Raw genomic sequence first — 22455 nt, forward strand, 5'->3', positions numbered from 1 at the left:
AACAAATGAGTAGTCCTCTTCAAAAGAAACAAAAGAAAAAGCAACTATGTTACTGACAAGCTACAAATACCACTTCAATTTACATCATTCCGTTTCCATCAACTACGTAAGTCTTAAATCCTTTTTTATCAGAAACTCTTAATGGAAGATACTAAAACTCCTCTTCCGCGATACACGGTGTGTATTCTACATTAGTGTATGTATTTATGTATCTATATATATAGTTCAGACCATATATACAGCCTCGTCAGGGTCTTCATCCCCAATCAGTATGAGCCCCTCAATGAAGACAAGAAACATGCACCGGATCAGCTGGCAACCGGTGGTGACCACACCGGTTGGTGCATCGACGATGTCACAGGCATGGTGTTTCTTCAGGATGCCTATCACACTTGCTGTGTCCTCTTCTCTGATTAACCTAACAATTTTTTTTGCAATCTTAGTGAACAATGGTGCTTTAACCGTGAATGCAATGCAATTATCATTTTGGAGAAAAAATAAATAGCATGACTTTCTTGTGTTTGCAATTTCAGTCTCACATCAGTATTGTGACATACAGGTCTCGACTTTTCTCATCTATAAATTTCAACTTGAAATAAGTACAAATCATTGTGCAAAGTTCAGTGGGATAGTTGAGGAAACCAATTTTGGCTTTTTACCTATATATTGTGATCAGTGCAATAAACTGACAACCTCAGTTGAGTTTATGTGTTTGGCAGCTGTAAATTGTGATAGGCCAGCTCCAACTATAGTGGTTGATCAATTGGCACCAGTCGACCTCAAAACTGACAGAGAGGTATACTTCTACTAGTTTAAACTTTGGAGATAGAGGAGGCACAGAGGAATGATTAGGCAGACAGAGATTACGGGTATGTTTCCTTTTCAATTCGTTCACCTAAATTTGTGTAAGCCACTTAACCTCAACTGTAAGAGGTAAACTTCTACTAGTGCAAACTTGGGAAAAAATTACTAGTGCAAATGCCAAATGTGGGAAACTACTTGCAGAATATGGGAGGAACATAGAGATATCGAAGGAACAGAGGGATATCAATTAGTAAGAGGGAGATAACACAGTTTGCAGGGTTTATGATCTTTTCAATTCTTCGCCTAAATTTGTGTGAAGGATGTTACCCTTCCTTAACACACAAATCTCCGTTGCAAGACAACTCGTTGGTTGCCATCCAGTTCTTCAAATTTTGTGAGGCGCCCTTCTTGTCGCCATCAAAGCTGATGGTTTTGTATTTGATGATCGGAGTGATCACGTCGCCTTCGCCGGCACGCAGGTAGAATCTCTTACCCGAGTTCCTGTCAGAGATGTAGAAGTTCGTCACCCGTGCCTGCCAAAGGATGCCAACAAACACAACAGCCATCCATCAGGAGCCACATCACTTCACTGCGAACCATATCCATCAGATGCCAGTAATAACGAGAGTTGACCTCGGAGTGTCTGAGTTGCCACCGGCCCCATCGACTGCGCTCGTACAGTTGAACGGACGTGAACACGCACCGGGCGGCGTCGTGGAAATTGGCGCCCAGCGTGTGGCGACCGCAGGTAACTTGCTGCAGGAAGCAGGACACGGCGGTCAGGCAGTCATATTAGAACAGAGCATGCCATACAGATTTAGAGTCTCTAGCCTTTGCTTTGGTGAAGGAACGAGTTGGCTAACGCATGCATTGCTTTGGTGAAGCAAGAGTGGTTTGGTAGCTTGGCTTCCTCAATCAAAGCCATTGACCATACATGAGCCTAATCATCAGTTTTGATTGACATTCTTTGACGCATAAACTAGTCGAAGCAACAATTTTGACGGACAAAAAGAAAAACAATTAGGAACTTATACAGGATCTTAGCCACGTCCAGAACTGCACAGAATGCATTTTTTTACTTCTCCTAGTTGGCATGCATGGACTGGGAGAATACCGATGCAATTGTATCAGTTTTGATTGACATTCTTTGACGCATAAACTAGTCGAAGCAACAATTTTGACTGACAAAAATAAAAACAATTAGGAACTTATACAGGATCTTAGCCACGTTCAGAACTGCACAGAATGCAATTTTTTACTGCTCCTAGTTGGCATGCATGGACTGGGAGAATACCGATGCAATTGTTAGCGACAGCAGAGTCGTACTTCAGATAACGGAATTGTTTGGTAACAGTGAAGCAAGGATGGAAGGCGATAGCTGATTGGTTTTGATTCGGAGATTGATTGAAGCTGAAGCAGAGCTCACCCCGGTGATCTTGACGAGCTCGCCGACGGGCATGTCCCCGCCATGGTCGTCAAGCACCGTGTCGGGGAACTGGCGGAAGAACCTCTCTGCCTTAGCCGCCGTCCGCCACGCGTTCCACGCGAACACTGCCGCCACGGCGGCCACGGCGCCGCCCGCTGCGTCGAGGACCTCACACCAGCGCCATGACACGAGGCTGAACTCAGAAGGCCCCAGCGCCGACGGCAGCCGTGACCGCCACGGCCACCAGCACGTAGAACGCGAACGGGAGCCCTGGCCGAGCCACTACCCACCCAGCCGTCCCAACTCTAGCTCAGGATCAACATTCACCCCGAAGTAGGCCAAAAGCCAGCTTCTGTTAGGCGCCTAGGGCCTGACAAGCGCAAAGGCAACACTCTACTCACGAGGCGCTGTCAGCCACTCCCTCGGCAAGGTCATGCCTAGGGTGTACCGCGTCTGGACAAATAACTCCCCCAAGCCCATGGAGCAGAGGGCACCATGCCCGCTCGTCAGCCCCTCCGGACAAGGGGAGGATCCTTGCGCATCAAGGAATCTAAAAGAAGGCTCACTCAAAGAAGGCTCCGTGGCCGCAAACAGCGCTTGTCGGTCAAGCACCAGGGTGTAGCAAAGACGTGTTAGGGAACGGTTCCAGTTTTGTCAGCCCCCTCCTACGTGATAAAGAAGGACCTGGGGGCGCCAAGCGGAAGAGGAAGACCAGAGCCCAAGGTGAGAGACCCAGAGAAACCACCCGATTTTATACTCCCATGCCCTCCTCTCTCTATAAGAGGGGATCCGACCAGAAGATAGCCGACCACAATCAGCCGCTCGGTCCAGAACCCTAGCAAACCCTAGATCAGCTTAGCGCTACCCCCTACATCTCTCTTTCGAATCATCCATTGTAAGAACTCTCGATTGAGCATTCCTAACACGAAGAACACCATACTGCTAGACATAAGGCTAGGCCCGAACCAAGATAAATCGCCCATGTCCCAGAGTGTTTTGAGTGCTTAAGCCACCGGAGGTATACCACCGAGCAAACACGATGCTCGCCATGGTTATGAACCGATGACAAATGGGTAGCAAGCATGATATCAACATATCACTATTTGTGGGTTCACAATTTCTTGGGAAGACTTGAGGTGCAAAAGGATGTTGGCGCAATGATAGGCCGACCAGTGGTTACTTGAAGCACTAGTGGGTAGAGCAAAACAACATTGCAATAATGAAATTTTACATAAATAGGCAACTACAAATCCACAATAAAATGTACAATATGATCTCAAATTTTTAATCTATATACTCTTATAAAGCTAAACCCCACTAAATGATTTATCTCTTCATACAAGGTGTCCACATCATTTCCCACTAAGTGATCCTACTAGATGTTCTATCTCTTTATGCAAGATGTCCATATCATTCTCCACTAAGTGTTCCACTAACTTGCAATCTCTTTATGCAAGCTATCCATATCATTCCTTATTAATTACAAAAATATCCACATCATCTCTATCGTGTGCAATACTTTTAATCTTTAATCTGTTAAAGTACAAGTTATCTTCATTCGCTATTTGTTTCATGACTTGTTCTTCTATAATGTAATCAAATTCATATATATACATAGTCTATAGAATACCATATGATAATGCTATATATATAACAAATTTATTTTTAAGAAAATCCCGCGACAACGCGCGGGGTATTCTTCTAGCTTAGAAGAAAGCTCAGGAAATTCAATAATTTGTGGGAGACGAGTTTTATTAAGAAATGGAGCTTACCAAAAGAAAAATGAAGGCTACCTATTGTCTTGATTCAACATTATGGAATTGCACTAACTATGAGATAGGAATGGAGAAAAAATATGAGAGACGACAATAGCTTTTTCCAAGAAATAGATTAACAATAGCCACATGGAGAGGGCCAATACAATAAAAAATTTAGAAAAGTTAGTTTCAAGTAAGATAAGTCCAAATGTTATAATTAAAACGGGCTTAAGCGTTTCTACCTTTGTTTTTAAGCGAAATGGTGATTTTACCCTCGTTTTTTAAACTTTTGTCACACCCAATTTTAAGGATAAAATGGGATGCATAATCTTATGTGCGCCTAGAGATCAGTCACACACATAAGCCGACAAATTATAGAAAGTACCATCACTAGTGTTTATTACATCACGAATATTATCACATAGTCTTCACATAGTTATAGCGGAAATATAAAGATAACTCTCTCGCAGAAGCTCCATAGCACAGGGACGTCAATTGGTTGACTACAAGACTAGTAATCCTCTAAAAAGTCGTCATTACCATAGCAATTCGTTACCCATCCGGGATTTTTGTCTAAATAATGAAAATAAACAAGCGTAAGTACATGTTATACTCAACAAGTGTAATATGAGGTTCATGAGGCTCAAAAGGCTTAACACAGGTTAAACAGCATTTAGCTATTAGTTGTCACAATTTTAGCATATGAATAGCATCAAGTTATCATAATCCCATAGTAAACACATGATCAGTGTAAACATGATTAATAAATAGCATAAACAAATAATTAATAGCGATCATCTATTCCATAAGGGTTCTAAGGCCGCTCGTGACCGTGAGCACGGCTGTTATAACAGTTTTACACTCTGCAGAGGTTGTACACTTTCACTGTGAGTCGTATTTTCCACTTGCCTGGGGTTTGCAAGTCCCCAAAACACTACCAAGGTGAGCAGGCATGGTACACTATGAAGTCTTTCAAAGGTTTGTCTAACAAGTCAAGGCCCCTAGGTTTCTGTGCCCTGCAAATGTAGGGCTCCCCTTCCCGATGGCACATTCCGCGCAGGCTACACACACAAGGACATAGGCCGCACTACACCCAACCCAAAACACACCCCATTTACGCCTTTCGGTAACCTCTAACAAGCTAGAAAAGGTCCTTGTACTGAGCTAAAGCTAGAGCCATGTGGCCCTCACAGTTGTACTGTAACTTCCGGATGATCACTTATAGATAAGTCCTTAGGGACAGTAATCTAGAGCACCATAAAAACTATGCTCTAGCCCTCTTGTTCCTTGTTGCTAAAAACATCTTTTAGTGTTTATTGCATATACCATTAGACAAGTTACAAGATCATGGTCTTAATTGAGCGCTAGCATCATACTACCCAATGCATAAACCCATAGGTGACAAGGTACAGGATATAAAAGCTAGGATATCCTTAATGGTAGCCAAGGTATACACATGCAGGATGATTAAAATGTGATTAATGTGAATAGGACAACAAGGATAATCCCATGCTATACTTGCCTTGATCAAAGTATTCCTGCTGATCCTGCTCGTCAAAGTAGTACTCTTGATCACCCATGAATTGCTCACCGTCTATCGATCAACACAGCAACATATAAGCATCCAGAAGCAATCATGCATAGCAAACAAAGGCTATCGATTAGAACTATACACCAACAGCATAGAATCAAGATGAAAAGTTTGTAAAACAAATCTACGTCTCGCTATGAACACACAGACACGAAGATCACAAAAATCAGAGCTATAACAAAGAAGTTATGAATTAAACAAGATTTTTTGTTAATGAAATAATAGATTAAAACTAATCTTGATTTTCAAAAGTTTAAAACATATGTAATAGTGGTATGAACAAGTAGATTACGCAATTACTAATCTAACGCAACCTGAACGGATCAAAACGAAGTTAAAATGAAGTTTTTATAAGCAAAACAAAATCAGTGGAAATACTATAAATAAAGAGAACGTATTTTGAATCTAACAGAGGAATTCTACGCTTTCTAAAAAAGAAAACATATTATGGGAATACGCCATGGACTATGGGTTCTAAAGAGGGTGAGTATCTTTTGTAAAAACGGCAGCGAAGGGGTATGATGAGATTTGAGCCGTTGGATCTAATCTGGACGGCTCCGATTAGATCAGGGAGGAGAAGAACCCGGCTGGCCAAAGAAGAAGGCCAGTGCGGCGGCTGCCATGGCCGACGGCCAGTGGACCTTGCCGATTTTCGTTGACTCAGTGATACAGACCACCGTTTGACTCGGGACCGGTACGTAACGAAAGAGGAGGGAACGGTGAACTCACCAAGGTAAATCACAGCAACGGGATGTGGACGGAAAAGCAGGGAGCTCAAGAAGGCGGGCAGCGGTGACCTACAAAGTCTAGTGATGATAAACGAGCAACTAAGGGCAAGAAAAAAAGAGAGATGGGGTCCGGCAACTTCGTAAACCTGACACGAAGCTCGGAGTAGGGCTTACGGTGGCAGCAAAATGATGAAATGAGCTCGGCGATGATGGCGCTTAGGGTTAGAAAAAGGTGGCGGGCGCAATGCTGCTATTTATGAGGGCCTCGATATGTGGGTCACGCCAAACATCGCATAAATCAGGGCGGCAGCGGTGTCCAATTTGGAGCAGAGTCTGAGTTGGGGACTATCGGAGGTAGGAGAGGGTGCTGACGTGCGGGCTCGGCGCATCAGTGACTCAAGGTGTGGGGCTAGGCTATCAGCGCTAAGAGTGAGGGGGAGAGTGCCCATGTGGGCTTTGCTAGGCCGGCCTAGGAGCGGGGCGAGGGAGTGAAGCTAGACCTGCTACTAGGCTACGGGGAGGGTGAGACCGAGTGGGCTGTGGTTGAAGGAGCAGGCCAGCTGGGCCAAAAGAGAGGGAAAGGGGTGGGCTCATGGCTGGGTGGCTAGGCCGCTCGGGCGAAAAGCTAAAAGAGAAAGGAGGGAGAGGAAAATTCCTTTTTTTTCATAAACACATTCTCAAAACCAAATTCAAATCCAATTTAAATTCTTTTGGCAATTTTGATCAAACCCAAACTTGACATAAATAAATATGCAGTAGCATGTATGCACAATCATGTAGCTAGACCTTATAGATGATTTTTATTTAACAAAATTTATCATTTACTCTATGTTTGTATGCACACATAAATGCATAAATAAATCAAATTAACCTATTTCAAAATGATGCAAATTTTAGGTTGTTACAATTCTACCCCCCTTAAAATGAATCTCGTCCTCGAGATTCAGATGGTGCTTACTCAAATAACTATGGGTATGCTTTTCTCAGCTCCTCTTCTCTTTCCGAAGTCGCCTCATCCTCTATATACCGATTTCACAGCACCTTGCACATCTTTATAATTCGGCTCCTTGTAACCCTTTCTACCGTCTCCAAGATCTTTATAAGGTGCTCCTCATAAGTAAGATCCTCCTTAATAGTAAGCTTTTCTAACAGTATCTACTCTTCTGGTACCCGCAAACACTTCTTCAGCTGAGACACATGGAACACATCATGTACACCTAACAAGCTCTCAGGTAGTTCCAACTGATAGGCCACTTCTCCACATCTCTCTAGAATCTTGAAAGGTCTGATATACCTTGGTGTTAACTTTCCTTTCATATTGAACCTTCTCACACTTCTCATTGGTGACACTTTTAGGTAAACATAACCTCCTACTTCAAAAACCAATTCTCTTCTTCGAGTGTCAGCATAACTCTTCTGTCGAGACTGTACCACTCTCAAGTTATCTCTAATCATCCATACTTGCTTCTTTGTGTCTCTTAGAACATCCGATCTGAATACTTGAGTTTCTCCCATTTGATTCCAAAATAACGGGGTTCTACACTTTCGTCCATATAAAGCCTCGAAAGGTGCCATCTTGAGACTCTTCTGATAACTGTTGTTATATGAAAACTCAGCATATGGCAAGCTCTTGTCCCAACTTGTACCGTGCTGCAATGCACAAGCTCTCAACATATCCTCCAGTATCTGATTAGTTCTCTCAGTTTGTCTATCCGTCTGAGGGTGACATGTTGTACTAAAATTCAACTTTGTTCCCAACGAAGTATGTACTTGCTGCCAAAAGTGAGACGTGAATTGAGTACCTCTATTAGACACGATCTTCTTGGGAACTCCATGTAGGCACACTATCTTCTCCATATATAATTCGGCCAACTTTGGTCCATTATAGGTAGTCTTGACCGGTATGAAGTGAGCAACTTTAGTTAACCGATCTACTATCACCCATATTGAATCATAACCTCTCTGAGTGCGTGGTAACCCAACAATAAAATCCATACCAACTTCTTCCCACTTCCACTCAGGTATCTTCATTGGTTGTAGCAATCCTGCAAGTCTTTGATGTTCCGCTTTACTCTTTGACATGTATCACATATAGCAACATATTCAGCAACATCCCTCTTAAGTCCATTCCACTAATATTTCTCTTTCAGATCCAGGTACATCTTGGTACTCCCGGGGTGTATAGAGTAAGCAGACTCAGGTGCCTCATGAAGAATTGCTTCTCGTATAGCCTTGTTCTCAGGCACACATAGTCTTTTCCCAAACCATAGAGTTCCATTATCATCAATACGGAAGCCTAGTGCCTTACCAATCACTATGTTCTCTGCTATCTCCTTTAACATCTTATACTACAACTGACCCTTGCGTATTTCTTGCTTTAATGTAGGTTCTATCACCAACTCCATTGCATTAGTGACAAAACCCAAGTTTAGTTGCTCAAATTCAGCACACAACTCACTTGACATAGGTGCCACTTGCACCTCATTGGCATAACTCTTCCGGCTAAAAGCATCGGCAACAACATTTGCTTTTCTAGGATGATAGTGCACTTCTAAATCATAATCCTTAATCAACTCCAACCATCGACGTTGTCTCAAGTTTAGATCTAACTAAGTGAAAATGTACTTCAAACTCTTGTGATCAGTATAGATATCACTCTTATGCCCTACAAGATAGTGCCTCCATATCTTTAAAGCATGAACCACTGCTGCTAACTCCAAATCATGAGTAGGATAGTTTAGCTCATGCTTTCTCAACTATTAGGATGCATAGGCCACTACTCTCCCTTCTTACATAAGAACACATCCAAGACCTTAGCGAGATGCATCACAATAGATAGAGAAGTTCCTGCTCAAATCTGGCAAAACCAATACTGGGGCTGTAGTCAATCTCTTTTTCAACTCCTCAAAATTAGCCTGGCACTTCTCAAACCACACAAATTTAGCATTCTTCTCCAACAAAGCTATCATAGGCATGGCAAGCTTAGAAAACCCTTCTATGAACCTTTTGTAATATCCAGCCAATCCTAAGAAGCTATGAATCTCACCCACATCGGTTGGTGGTTTCTAGTTCAATACATCCCTCACCTTGCCTGGGTCAACTGCTATTCCCCCAAAACTCACACTTACTTCGCTTAGCATACAACTTGTGTTCCTTGAACTTCTGTAAGACCAACCTTAGATGTTCAGCATGCTCTTCTTTTGTCTTGGAGAATACCAGTATATCATCAATGAATACCACCACGAACTTATCTAGAAACTCCATGAACACCTTATTCATCAAGTACATAAATTATGTAGGTGCATTGGTCAAACCAAAGGACATAACGGTGTACTCATACAAGCCAAACAGTGTAGTAAAAGTTGTCTTGGGTATATCAGTTGCACGAATCTTTAATTGATGATAGCCAGAACAAAGATCAATCTTAGAGAACACACAAGCACCTCTCAACTGATCAAATAAATCATCAATCCTAGGCAACGGGTACTTGTTCTTGATATTGACTTCATTGAGTGATCGATAATCAACACACATCCTCTGGGTACCATCTTTTTTGTCAACAAATATAACAGGTGCTCCTCAAGGTGAAGAACTAGGATGAATGAAACCTTTCTCTTGCAACTCCTTTATTTGTTTCTTAAGTTCCTCTAGTTCATTAACCCCATTCTATATGGATGCTTAGCTATAGGTGCAGTTCTAGGTAATAATTCAATAATAAACTCAATGTCATGGTCAGGTGGCATACCTGGCAAGTCATCAGGGAACATATCTAGAAACTCATCCACCACACGGTCCTCCTTGTTGGTGCTATCATCAAGCTGGTTCACTATGGCTGTCGGTTGTACTTGCACCACCACAACATTGATTCTATCCCCTTTAGGTGTGGTCACAACAACTACTTTCTTATGACACTGAATCACTGCCCGGTGTTCCTTCATCCAATCCATACCTAGAATCACATCAATGCCAGATGTTCTCAACACAATGGGGCTCACTTTAAATTCTACCCCCCTTAAGGATAAACTAGCTGGGAGACAATGATACGAAGATTGCATACTTCCTCCTGGTGAGTTGACTAGTATAGAATCCTTCATGGCACATTAGGGTATGCTATGCATTCTAACAAATGCTTATAATATGAAAAAATGCGAAGCTCCAGAATCAAGCATTCTAACAAATGCTTATAATATGAAAGAATGTGAAGCTCCAGAATAAAAAAGAATGGTGGTAGGAGTAGAGTTGACGTTGAATGTACCGAGCATGACTTCTGGTGCCTCCAGCGTTGTTTTGGCAAACACATGGTTCACCTTCCCATAATGTGGTGGCTTTTGGTTGCTATTCTACCTCTGGGTGGTTTGCTGGTTCAGCTTTTCAGGACAGTTATAAGACATGTGACCCTCTTTACCATAGTGGAAACCTTTGTTGGGAGTGCTAGGGGCACTGGTCTTCATTGGAGTGTTATTGGGTATTCCCTGGCATATTGTCTGCTGGCTGCCCTGCTGCTGATTCTACTGGCGCTGTTGGAACTGATTACGCGGAGGGTACTGACCACGGTTCCACTGATTTGGTGGTCTCTGGTACCTTTGCTGAAAGCCTTGCTGAGGGTCGGTGCGTGGACGAGTGTTGCTTCTAGAGGTCTATCCCTAAAACCTCCTCTTCTTGGCTTCCATCTCCTTGCACTTATTGTCAATCACAACAGCGCAATTCACGAGCGTTTGGAAGTTGGGGTATGTATTGGACATAAGCTAGAGTTGGAGCCCATCATACAGACCCTTAAGAAAGCGATGCTGCTTATCAGCATCATTAGCCACCTCATTTGGAGCATAACGTGATAACTGAGCAAATTTGTCATGATACTCAGCTACAGACATAGATCCCTGCTTCAAAGCTCTGAATCACTCCTGCTCCAGCTCTATCAATCCTTCAGGTATATGGTAGGATCTAAACTTCTCTCTAAATTCCTGCTAGGTGATAGCAGGAGCATTATTAGAACGCCCATACTCAAAAGCCTCCTACCAGTCCTGAGCTTCTCCCTGAAGTTGTCCCGACACGTACAACACCTTCTGCTAGTCGTCGCATTGCGCTATATTCAGTTGCTTTTCCACCACGCGAAGCCAATCATCTACTTCTAGTGGATTAGTGGCATGAGAAAACACCGAGGGATGGCCCTTCAAGAATTCACCATGCTTGTCATGCGGTGCCCCACCAATTGGATGATTCTGCTGATTCTGCACCAGAGCTTGCATAAGTTGTGTTTGCAGCGCCAAAAGCTGCTCAATAGTAGGTGGCGGTGGTGGTGGTGGATTTGGGGGAACACCTCCATGACCCCTGCCTCTTCCTCTTCTAGCCATCTATCATCCAACACAAACATTCAAACTTTGAGATTTCCAAGCTAAAGGCACTTATAGAGATAAAGAATGCAATCTGAAAACTTTCTAGGCGAGTTACAGCATCAGTAGTTCGGTAAAACAGTCATATCTCGAGTTTTGGATATCCAAAAGAGGCATTCTTTATATGGTTGGAAAGCTTAAGAAATTATATACAACTTTTATTTAGATCATATGTCCAGATTCTGTCGTTATGTTAATAAAAAATAGGACACAACCAAAACTATTCCAGATTCTAGACTGTCTAGAAACTTCAACTTGAAACAACTATATCTCTTGAACTAGATCAGATAAAAAGGTGATTCTAGCGGAATTTGAAAGATACTTAAGTCTAGTTATTCCCATAAAAATTTCATAACTTTTGGTCAAACAGATTTCAATAAGCATTGAGATAAAGGCAGACTATTCCAAAAAATAGAACTGAGAGAACAGAATAAACTAACCCAACTATTAATTCCATAAACTTAATATTCTTAACTATGGAACTTGCGGACATGCCCACAAGGTCCCAAGACTCAATACAAAAATCCAACTCACACATAAACATAATAATAAATCAACTAGACACACCAAAGTTCACACCACACTACTAGACTCAACTTGACTCAACTCGACCCGTACTACTAGCGTTTTATTACATAAAGGGACTCCAACACCTATTGACGAGGTTTATGGGGAAGCTTCTCGTAAATCCTTGGCAAGTTGAGGCACACCCTGTGGTCATCTATCACCCGTTAGCACCACTTGAGAGACTTCCCTTATGCCTTCAACTGACCCTCCAACCGCCGATTCTTCTCCACTAAATCATAGGCAAAATCTACCATCACTTGAGTGGTTGGATCCATGCCTTCAGGGTCCATCATTGTCCATTCCAATTTAGGGTGTTGGCAAGGGAGGAAATGATATTGATCCCCATTCATATCATCAAAGCGGTGGCTACGAAGACCCAAGCATGCTTCAATTGCTGTGTCTTCTATGCTATCCTCCATGGTGGCACGATGACCCCAATGGGAATAGTTCATGTCTAGCTGGTATGCACCCTTCTCTTCATCCTTAATGTAGATGCATGCCCTAGACTTCCAATAAGTGTCCTCTAGGGGGTACGTATACTCGTTGTAGACATACTCCACAGATATGTTTCAATCAGCGTAGTAGGCAAGGAGGATCCCCATCAGTCGGTGGTGTGAAGCGGAGGAGTCACATCCTGGCTTGTCATAGGTCTTCATAGTCCACCCCAAGGCAGGGGGTGGCACATTTTCCCCAGCTAGATCATCTTGTGGTGGCGACGGGGGTTGGCCATCTCCTTGAGCAGCGTCCTCCTCCTCCTCCTCATCTTCCACTACAATGACCTCCATAGGTTTTCCTCAACTTCTAGTTCTTCTTGGAGTAGCTCCGACGCGGGTACAGGTGCAGGCGGGGCGTTCCCCTGCTCCTAGGGTTCCTCTTTATGTGGTTCCATAGGTTCATACAAGGAACAAGGTGGGTAGTAGCCTCCGGTGCTGATACGAGCGGTATTGTTGGCACAAGGCATCTACAGAGTGAGATTTAGTTAGATTAGAGGCAATAATTTTCATAATAGAGTGAGGCATAATTTTCATAATAGAGTGAGGTGAAAGAAGCATAAAATTTAGCAAATAACAAGAGTGAGGTAGTAAGCATGAAACAAGTGAAGCAAGAGATGCTAAAACGACCATTACTAACTAGACTTGCGTCCTACAGTCAACACAGCTCTGATACCAATTTGTCATACCCAATTTTAAGGATAAAATGGGATGCATAATCTTATGTGCACCCAGAGATCAGTCACATACATAAGCCGACAAATTATAGAAAGTACCATCACAAGTGTTTATTACATCACGAATATTATCACATAGTCTTCACATAGTTATAGCGGAAATATATAGATAACTCTCTCACGGAAGCTCCATAACACAGGGACGTCAACTGGTTGACCACAAGACTAGTAATCCTCAGGAAAGTCATCATTGCCATAACAATCTATTACCCATCTGGGATTTTTGTCCAAATAATGAAAATAAACAAGCATAAGTACATGTCGTACTCAACAAGTGTAACATGGGGTTCATGAGACTCAAAAGGCTTGACATAGGTTTAACATCATTTAGCTTTTAGTTGTCACAATTTTAGCATATGAATAGCATCAAGTTGTCATAATCACATAGTAAACACATGATTAATGTATAGCATAAACAAATAATTAATAGTGATAATCTATTCCATAAGGGTTCCAAGGCCGTTCATGGCCGTGAGCATAGCTATTATAGCAGTTTTATACTCTGTAGAGGTTGTACACTTTCACTGTGAGTCGTGTTTCCCACTTGCCCGGGGTTTGCAAGTCCCCAAAATACTACCAAGGTGAGCAGGTAGGGTACACTATGAAGCCTTTCAAAGGTTCGTCTAATAAGTTAGGGCCGCTATGTTTCTGTGCCCTACAAATGTAGGGCTCACCTTCCCGATGGCACATTCCGCGTAGGCTATACACACAAGGATAGAGGCCGTACTACACCCAACCCGAAACACACCCCATTTGCGTCTTTTGGTAACCTCTAACAAGCTAGAAAAGGTCCTTGTACTGAGCTAAAGCCAGAGTGTGGCAGAACCGCCCAAAATAGCACACTTACAGAGGCACTCGTCTTGCACCAGGCACTAAGCACCCCAAAAGCAAGCTACAGCGGGCGGTATCCGTCGGGCACACCCCAAGGGAGAACCCGAAAGATCCACATTTTTCCCAAGGATCCAATAATGAGAATGAGTTACAATACTTATCCATTTCATACAACAGAGTTTCTTAAAAGTACATTATTACAATACCAAATATCAGAGTGCGGAATGATAACAGCGGAATTTAAAAATAACATCTAGCGGTAAGGGGCGAGGATTCTGTTTGAGCCCACCAGAAGGATCCTCCACACAAAGGTACTCTTCAAGCATCACCTGCAATAGGGGTAAATAAACACTGAGTACACAATGTACTCGCAAGACTTATCCGACTAGTGGGAATAATTTTCCGACTCCAAGGAATATGAGAAGCTATATGGCTTGCTGGTTTCTTTTGGCAGAAAGCAATACTAATAGTGAGTCCTTAGTTATGTATTATTATTATCAGCCGTATTAAGTTATCATCTAGCCAGTCTATATAAGCACCTAATCTACTTTCAAGCAAGAGTTGAGCAATCAGTTCCATTTCTTCTCCTTTCAACTTTTAGTTCTTACTACGGTGCTAAACCGTAGACAAGCCGTACTAGATTTCCTGGCGATTCGCGAATCAATGTGCCTAGCTGGGTGCCCCAAAGACACACGCCCCGCTTGTACCCCAGGCACAAGCAGGACTAACCCATCACTCTCCTGTCCCGGGTGTCCAGGTCCTCGTCCAAACTAGGACTCCAAGCCCCCACATCCTGAGTCCCGGACTCAGTGTGGTGCAAGGACCTCCACCACCTCCTCTTCCCATCAGTCGGTCCGAAAAGAGCTGGATCCGCGACAAGAGAGCAACAAATCTTCCCTGCGCCCATACCCAAGTATGTGCTCGGTACAATAGATCTGTGACTTGCCTAGAGCCATATGCAACGACCGATCCTTAATTGACACAGATAGGGAAAAAGTGTAAGAGAGCTATGCCCTATTGACAACAGGACACAACCCTTTACACCCACCAGAACCCAACCATATCCCTGCCCGGTCACCATTTTCCTTTCCACCATTTTATCATGAGTGATCATATTTATCACCTATTTGCGAGTAACGGCAGGTTACCCATGCTACCGATATCCTGAGCACAGCAGCTACTCGACCTGTACTAGTAGGACTCATAGGTAGATATATTTATGCATGTAGTTTCCATAAAATGCCTATAACGTAAATGCACATCATAGATATATATCCAGTTATTATTCAAAGTAAGGGTTATGCACCAGGGCTTGCCTCCAGTGGGCACGGTGTCAGCAAAGTCAGTGACGGGCGGCTCCGGAACGTCCTCCTGCACGAGGATCTCCTTGTACTCTTCGATGACTTCATCGTACTCCTACTCGCCGAAGGTCACGATCTCTAGTGGCTCGTCCTCTATATGCATGCAGTGATGATGATGCAATAATTAATATATAGGCAACCGCAACTCTTAAAATAAGAATACATCTACCAAGCTACTAAGCTAACTCTAATGACTAATACGCAAAGTTACCTATTATCCCCACTAAACAGGTATGAAACATTTCATGTATTATCTTAGCAACTAAAGGCATCCTTATTGTTAATATCAATTTACTATATATATAATAAAACAAGGTGCACTAGCTACCATGCATCACAAAAATTCATTATCTAAATAACCATAATAATAATACGTATTTCGAAGTAATAAAGTAGCCCTAAAAGTATCACTGAACTATACGAACTAATTACACTAACAGATAGATCCTGAATTTAGGAATCTAACAAAATTTATTTCACAATAAATAAATAAATTCAAATGAGCTCTAGAGTTGAAGAGAATGATATTATTGGAGAAGGATAATCATGCTATTGGACTTGTTGACTTGCACATGACTGTGGGTCTAGAAATACTAGATGAGACCGCGGGTCAAGAAAATAATAGAGAAGGAGGATGAAGGAATTCTTGTAGGCTAGCTACCTCGAAATTGAATGAAGTGCCGCCTACGGTGATCGATGTGCGGAGGCAATGCAAGAGGAGAGACACCAGGGAGCTTAGCAATTGCTTGCCCTACGTGGAGCAGAGCAGAACCATATATAGCACTGGTTGTGGGTGGTCATCACAAGCTAGGTAGTCTAGAAGCACGAATTGAGTTGGCAGGGTTGTCCTCTGGCTCCGTGCCATGTGCGGTGGTGTGGTCTTTGGTCATGAGAGAATTAATTCAATGATGGACTTTGAGTGGTCTTGGACTTACGAGCACGTTAGGACTGGAGTGTGCTTTGGGCGAAACGTGCTTAGCGGTGGGGTGCTAGTTCATTCATGCAGGTCAAGGAATTAATGGGGGAGGAGACCATAGGTCAAGGAAACATTAGAGAATGAGAAGATTAATTGTAGACTAGCTACCTCAGCTGATTATAGCTCGGGGAGAAATCGATAGACGCAGCTCTCTCGGGCAAGAACAGAAGAACTTGATTTGAGAGGAAGAAACAAGTGAGCAGCGGAGCAGGATGGCACGGTGGCTCGGCGTGTCCTTTTAAAGACAGGAGACGTAGGAATGGAGAAGCAAAGGCGCGACAGCGACGCGTCGTAAGGTTAGTGGCTAACTAGCTTGCTTAGCGGTAATAAAGCGTCGCGGGTGGATGAACAGTGTTTTCTATGGAGCTACAGTGTTTTCATGCATGAACAGTGTTTCCTGCGTTGCTACAGCTTCGTGTGTGTAAGATCTGCGCTGCTGCAGTGCTGGCGTGAGGAAAATCTGCACTGCAGCAGTCTGACATGAGGAAAAGGGTGCGTGCACTGCGTTTGCAGAGCAGTGAGCGAGCGGCGTGCTCAGCGGGCCAAACTTGTGAGTGAGATTAATGCATAGCGTGTGCGACACACTATGGCAGTGGTAGCGCGTCGTGCACTGATAATTTTGCATGGTGATTAGCAAGCGAAATAAAGGTGGGATAATTAGAACAACGAGAGATGACAGTGGCGCGTCGCGAGATTGATGGATATATAAATCTTGCCAAGTAGTATGCTAATAATTAGTGAATGACAATAATTTATCATTTAACTTTGTGGCTTTGGAGCTCTCACATGGAGAGAGATGACGTGCTGGAAGGACAACTTGGACAAGGAATAAATTAGAGCTCAATTTGAGAATTAGTGCAATAAAATTTAATTTCTCATTTACCACATGCAATAATACATAAACATGATACTCATGACATGGTTTAGTATTTTGATTAAGGCGTAACACCAAGGGTGTTACAAATCTACCTCCCTAAAACAAAATCTCGACCCGAGATTTCATGTGCCTAGTGTGAGAAGAAGGTAGGAAATACATTTCGACGCAGCAACTAACTATCAGAACCATTGAAGAGATGGGGGTTATGCTTCAATAGGTAACTCTCTTGTTCCCACGTGGCTTCAGCCTCAGAATGATTTTGCCACTACACCTTGTAGAATTTTACCATGCTGTTCCTGGTCACTCTCTCCTTCTCATCCAAGATTTTGATAGGGTGCTCCACATAAGTTAAATCAGGCTGGAGGGGAAGTCCTTCCATTTCCACCGCTTCATCAGGAACCCACAAACACTTCTTCAGTTGTGATACATGGAATATATTGTGTACTGCAGATAGAATATCTAGAAGTTGTAGACGGTAAGCCACTGGACCACATCTCTCCAACACCTGATATGGACCCATATATCGAGGGCTAGCTTGCCATGGATGCCAAACCGATGCACCCCTCTCATCGGAGACACCTTGAGATATACATGATCTCCAGCTGCAAACTCCAAGGGCCTTCTCCGCTTATTAGCATAAGTTTTCTGTCGGCTTTGAGCTGCCTTCAAGTGACTTCGAATAATGTTTACTTTCTCTCGAGCCTCTTTTATGAATTCAGGCCCAAAATATCCACGGTCCCCCACTTCAACCTAGTTGAGTGGCGTCCTACACTTTCTTCCGTATAGAGCTTCAAATGATGCCATGCGGATGCTTTCCTGATAGCTGTTATTATATGAAAATTCAGCTAACTTCAAGCACTTATCCCACTTCTCAGGAAAAGAAATGGTACAAGCCCTCAACATATCCTCGAGCACCTGGTTCACCCTTTCAGTTTGACCATCAGTTTGTGGGTGGTATGCTGAGCTTCTAAGAAGATGAGTACCTAGACAGTGCTGCAATTGCTCCCAGAAACGAGAGACAAAGACTGACCCTCTATCAGAGACGATAGTAAGGGGAACTCCGTGTAGGGTCACAATCCGATCGAAATATATCTCAGCATACTTCTTGGTAGTATATCTAGTGTCCACTGGGATAAAATGGGCAGACTTGGTGAGACGGTCCACAATGACCCAAATAGAATCGATGCCCATGGAGGTGCGGGGTAAACCCATAATGAAATCTATGGAAATATCCTCCCATTTCCAAACAGGAATGGGCAAGGGCTACAAATATCCTAGGGTACGCATATGATCTGCTTTAACCCTACCACAAGTGTTGCACTCCATGACATGCCGGGTGATGTCCTGCTTCATGTTAGACCACCAGTACAAGTGGCGCAGATCATGATACATCTTGTTACTGCCAGGATGAATAGACAACTTTGAATGGTGAGCTTCATTCAAAATTTTTCTTTTCAGCTCTTCATTGGATGGAACCACCAGTCTATCCTTGTATCTCATGACTCCATGTTCATCAACACTAAAGTGAGGGCCACGCCCTTCAGCCATCAACTTCCTGATGTGAGGAATCTCTTCAGGGTCTTCTTTCTGCTCCCGAATAATCTGCTCCAGCAACTCTGAGGTTAATGCAATATGAGCTAGCACCTCTGTGTGGTTGAGAGACAAAGGTATTTCCTCAACCTGATGTGACTTACAGCTCAAAGCATCTGCTACAACATTAGCCTTTCCTGGGTGATAATGGACTTCCAAATTATAATCCTTTATTAACTCTAACCATCTTCTTTGCCTCATGTTCAACTCAGACTGAGTGAAAATATACTTGAGGCTCTTGTAGTCTGTAAAGATATGCACTTTGTTGCCCAATAGATAGTGCCTCCAAATCTTCAGAGTGGACTACAGCAGCTAGCTCTAAGTCATGGGTGGGGTAATTCACCTCGTGCTTCTTCAGTTGGCGCGAAGCATAAGCTATCACACACCCATCTTGCATAAGCACACACCCAACCCTATCTTCGAGGCATCACAGTATACATCAAAGGGCCTATCAATATCTGGTTGGGCCAACACAGGAGTAGTGGTCAGAAAAGTCTTCAGAGCTTGGAAAGCTTCTTCACAAGCTAGGCTCCAATCAAACTTAGCTTCTTTTTGGAGCAGCTTGGTCATTGGTTGGGCTATCTTGGAGAAATCAGGAATGAAACGCTGATAGTACCCAGCGAGACCAAGAAACTGACGAATCTGATGCACAGACTTAGGAGATTTCCAATCCAATACATCTTGTACCTTGCTGGGATCTACAGAAACGCCTTCAGGTGTCAACACATGCCCCAAAAACTGCACTCGATCCAACCAAAATTTGCACTTGCTGAATTTAGCATACAGCTTGTGCTCCCTTAGTCGAGTCAGTACTACCCGAAGGTGTTGGGCATGCTCTTCATCATTCTTGGAATAGATCAAGATGTCATCAATGAAAACCACCACAAACTTATCTAGCTTCGGCATGAAAACTGAATTCATCAGATACATGAAGAAGGCAGGAGCATTGGTGAGACCAAAAGATATCACTAGGTACTCATACAGCTCATACCTAGTAGAGAAAGCTGTCTTTGGTATATCATGTGGCCTGATCTTGATCTGATGATAGCCTGATCGGAGATCAATCTTCGAGAACACCTTGGCACCAGCTAATTGGTCGAACAAAGTATCTATGCAGGGCAAAGGATACTTGTTCTTAACTATTACCGCATTAAGGGGGCGGTAATCCACACACATCCGCAGAGTACCATCCTTCTTCACAAAAATGGCTGGGCAACCCCATGGTGAAGCACTAGGACGGATGAAACCTTTGTACATCAACTCTTCCAGCTGCTTCTTCATTTCTACTAGTTCTCTTGGAGCCATGCGGTACGGGCATCTGGAGATAGGGGCAGTACCAGGCTCTAGCTCAATGGAGAATTCAACTTCTCTGTCCGGTGGCAACCCAGGAAGATCTTCAGGGAAAACATCCAGGAACTCACAAACCACAGGGATGGAGGTAAGATCAGGAGAGGCTTCAGCATGGGTAGCAACAGGTAAGACTGGTTCTGAGGGTACAATAAGAGACATCCTATCCTCAGAAGAAGAAAGCCATAACTCCACACTTCTTCTCTTCATATCCAATACTACCCCAAACACCCACAACCAGTTCATTCCAAGAATAGCATCAATGCCTTGCCTAGGCATTATCATGAACTGTAGATGGTAAGTGTGGGTGGCTAATACCAAACTTACTGTATCCGTGCGGGTATTGATGAACATTTGTGAACCCATAGTATGGATCTTATAGGCATACGGTATAGCCATAAGTGGTAAGTTGTGCCGCTCTACAAACCCTATGCTCATAAAAGAATGTGATGCACCAAAATCGAACAACACCAAAGCTGGATGGGAGTTGATGGTAAACATACCAGCCATCACCGGCTCCTGCTGCAAAACCTGCGCAGCATCTATGAAGTGCACCTGGCCAGACCTGCTCGGCACTTTCTTCTTGATGATGGTCCTCTTGATAAGCTGAAATTTGCGGACGGTTGAGCTGACTAAGCCAGCTAGTTCTAGGGACAGGCTCAGGCATAGTGGCCATCTTTGCCACACTTGAAGCAAGCTCCTGGCCTATTCCCAAACCCCTGATGGGGTGGGACCTGCTATCCCTAAGACTGCTGCGGCTGCACCTGCTGCGGAGGTGCACGGTACTAAGTAGAGGAAGTCTGCGAAGTCTGCTGGGGTTGCCGGAATGAAGGCCCGCCGGATGATTGATAGGGCCCCCACCGGATAACCTGTATCTTTTGTATGTGAGGGTGGCTAGAGGATCTAGCTACCACCCGCTTCCTCTTCCACTCGGCCTGGGACTCCCGCTAAAAACCCTCCATGGCAATGGTGGCGTTCATCAGTGCCCTAAAGGTCTAATAGTTCGCCGTGTATAGCTTCTCTTGAAGGATGGGAGCGAGACCACGAAAGAAGCGGTCCTTCTTCTTGTCATCAGAGTCCACATGGATGCCAGCATACTAAGCCAAGTGATTGAACTTGTTCACATATTCCATCACTGTCCTGTTCCCCTGGCGCAGCTCCAGGAACTCAGTCACCTTCTGGTTGATGACACCAGCAGGGATAAAGAACTCTCGAAAGCGGTGGAGAACTCCCGCCATGTTGCCGGATGATCTGGCTGCTCCGTGGCCTAGAAGGTTTCCCACCATGCACCTGCAGACCCCAAAAGTTGCTGCGCTGCAAAGTACACCTTCTGCTCATCGGTCACTCCGAGCAGCCGAAATTTCTGCACCAGGGTGCGAAGCCAGTGTTCCGCCTCTAGGGGCTCATCAGACGGCGTGAACGTGGGTGGGTGAGTCTTGAGGAAGTCTTGGTAAGAGGACTGTCCCTTAGGGCGGCAGGCACCACCCCCATTCCCACCGTTGCCCCCGTGGCCTCCACGGGCGAGGCCCACGATAGCCTGTGCCATAATGTCCATGGCACGAGCTGTCTCCTGGCGAGCAGCAGCTGACTCCCGACGAGTAGCCAACAGCTCTGCCATTATCTCTACGGGAGTCATCGGTGGAGGCGGTGGTAGAGGAGGAGCCAGAAGTGGAGCCCCATGGCTCTTCCCATTGGGCTCATGGGCCTGGCCACTCTCGCCTTGGCCCTCGCCAAGACCGTGAGCTGCCCCCGCACTAGTGCTCCCATGTCCCGACCTTAGATTCATTTGTAAGAGATATGAACCATCCATTAGAACACCCTTCCTAATCAGAAGCAGGGGATAGAGAAATGACAGCACATGTATTAAAGCATTCCTTTAGTTAGTCCTATAAATTTACTAATTCAATTATACGTGAAGGGGGATTTCAGTTGAAGTAAGATGCTATTATCATGATGCATGCTTCGGCCTATACGTTCACTCA

At 44.0% G+C, this 22455-nt stretch overlaps 1 pseudogene; it reads right to left on the bottom strand.

Annotated features, from left to right (window-relative positions):
* Window positions 1-225: 225 nt before the first annotated feature.
* LOC136524314 (uncharacterized) lies at window positions 226-21711 on the bottom strand (annotated as a pseudogene).
* Between the last annotated feature and the right edge of the window lie 744 nt (window positions 21712-22455).

This window comes from Miscanthus floridulus, chromosome 18 (genome assembly GCF_019320115.1).
Source record: "Miscanthus floridulus cultivar M001 chromosome 18, ASM1932011v1, whole genome shotgun sequence".
Classification (NCBI taxonomy): domain Eukaryota; kingdom Viridiplantae; phylum Streptophyta; class Magnoliopsida; order Poales; family Poaceae; genus Miscanthus; species Miscanthus floridulus.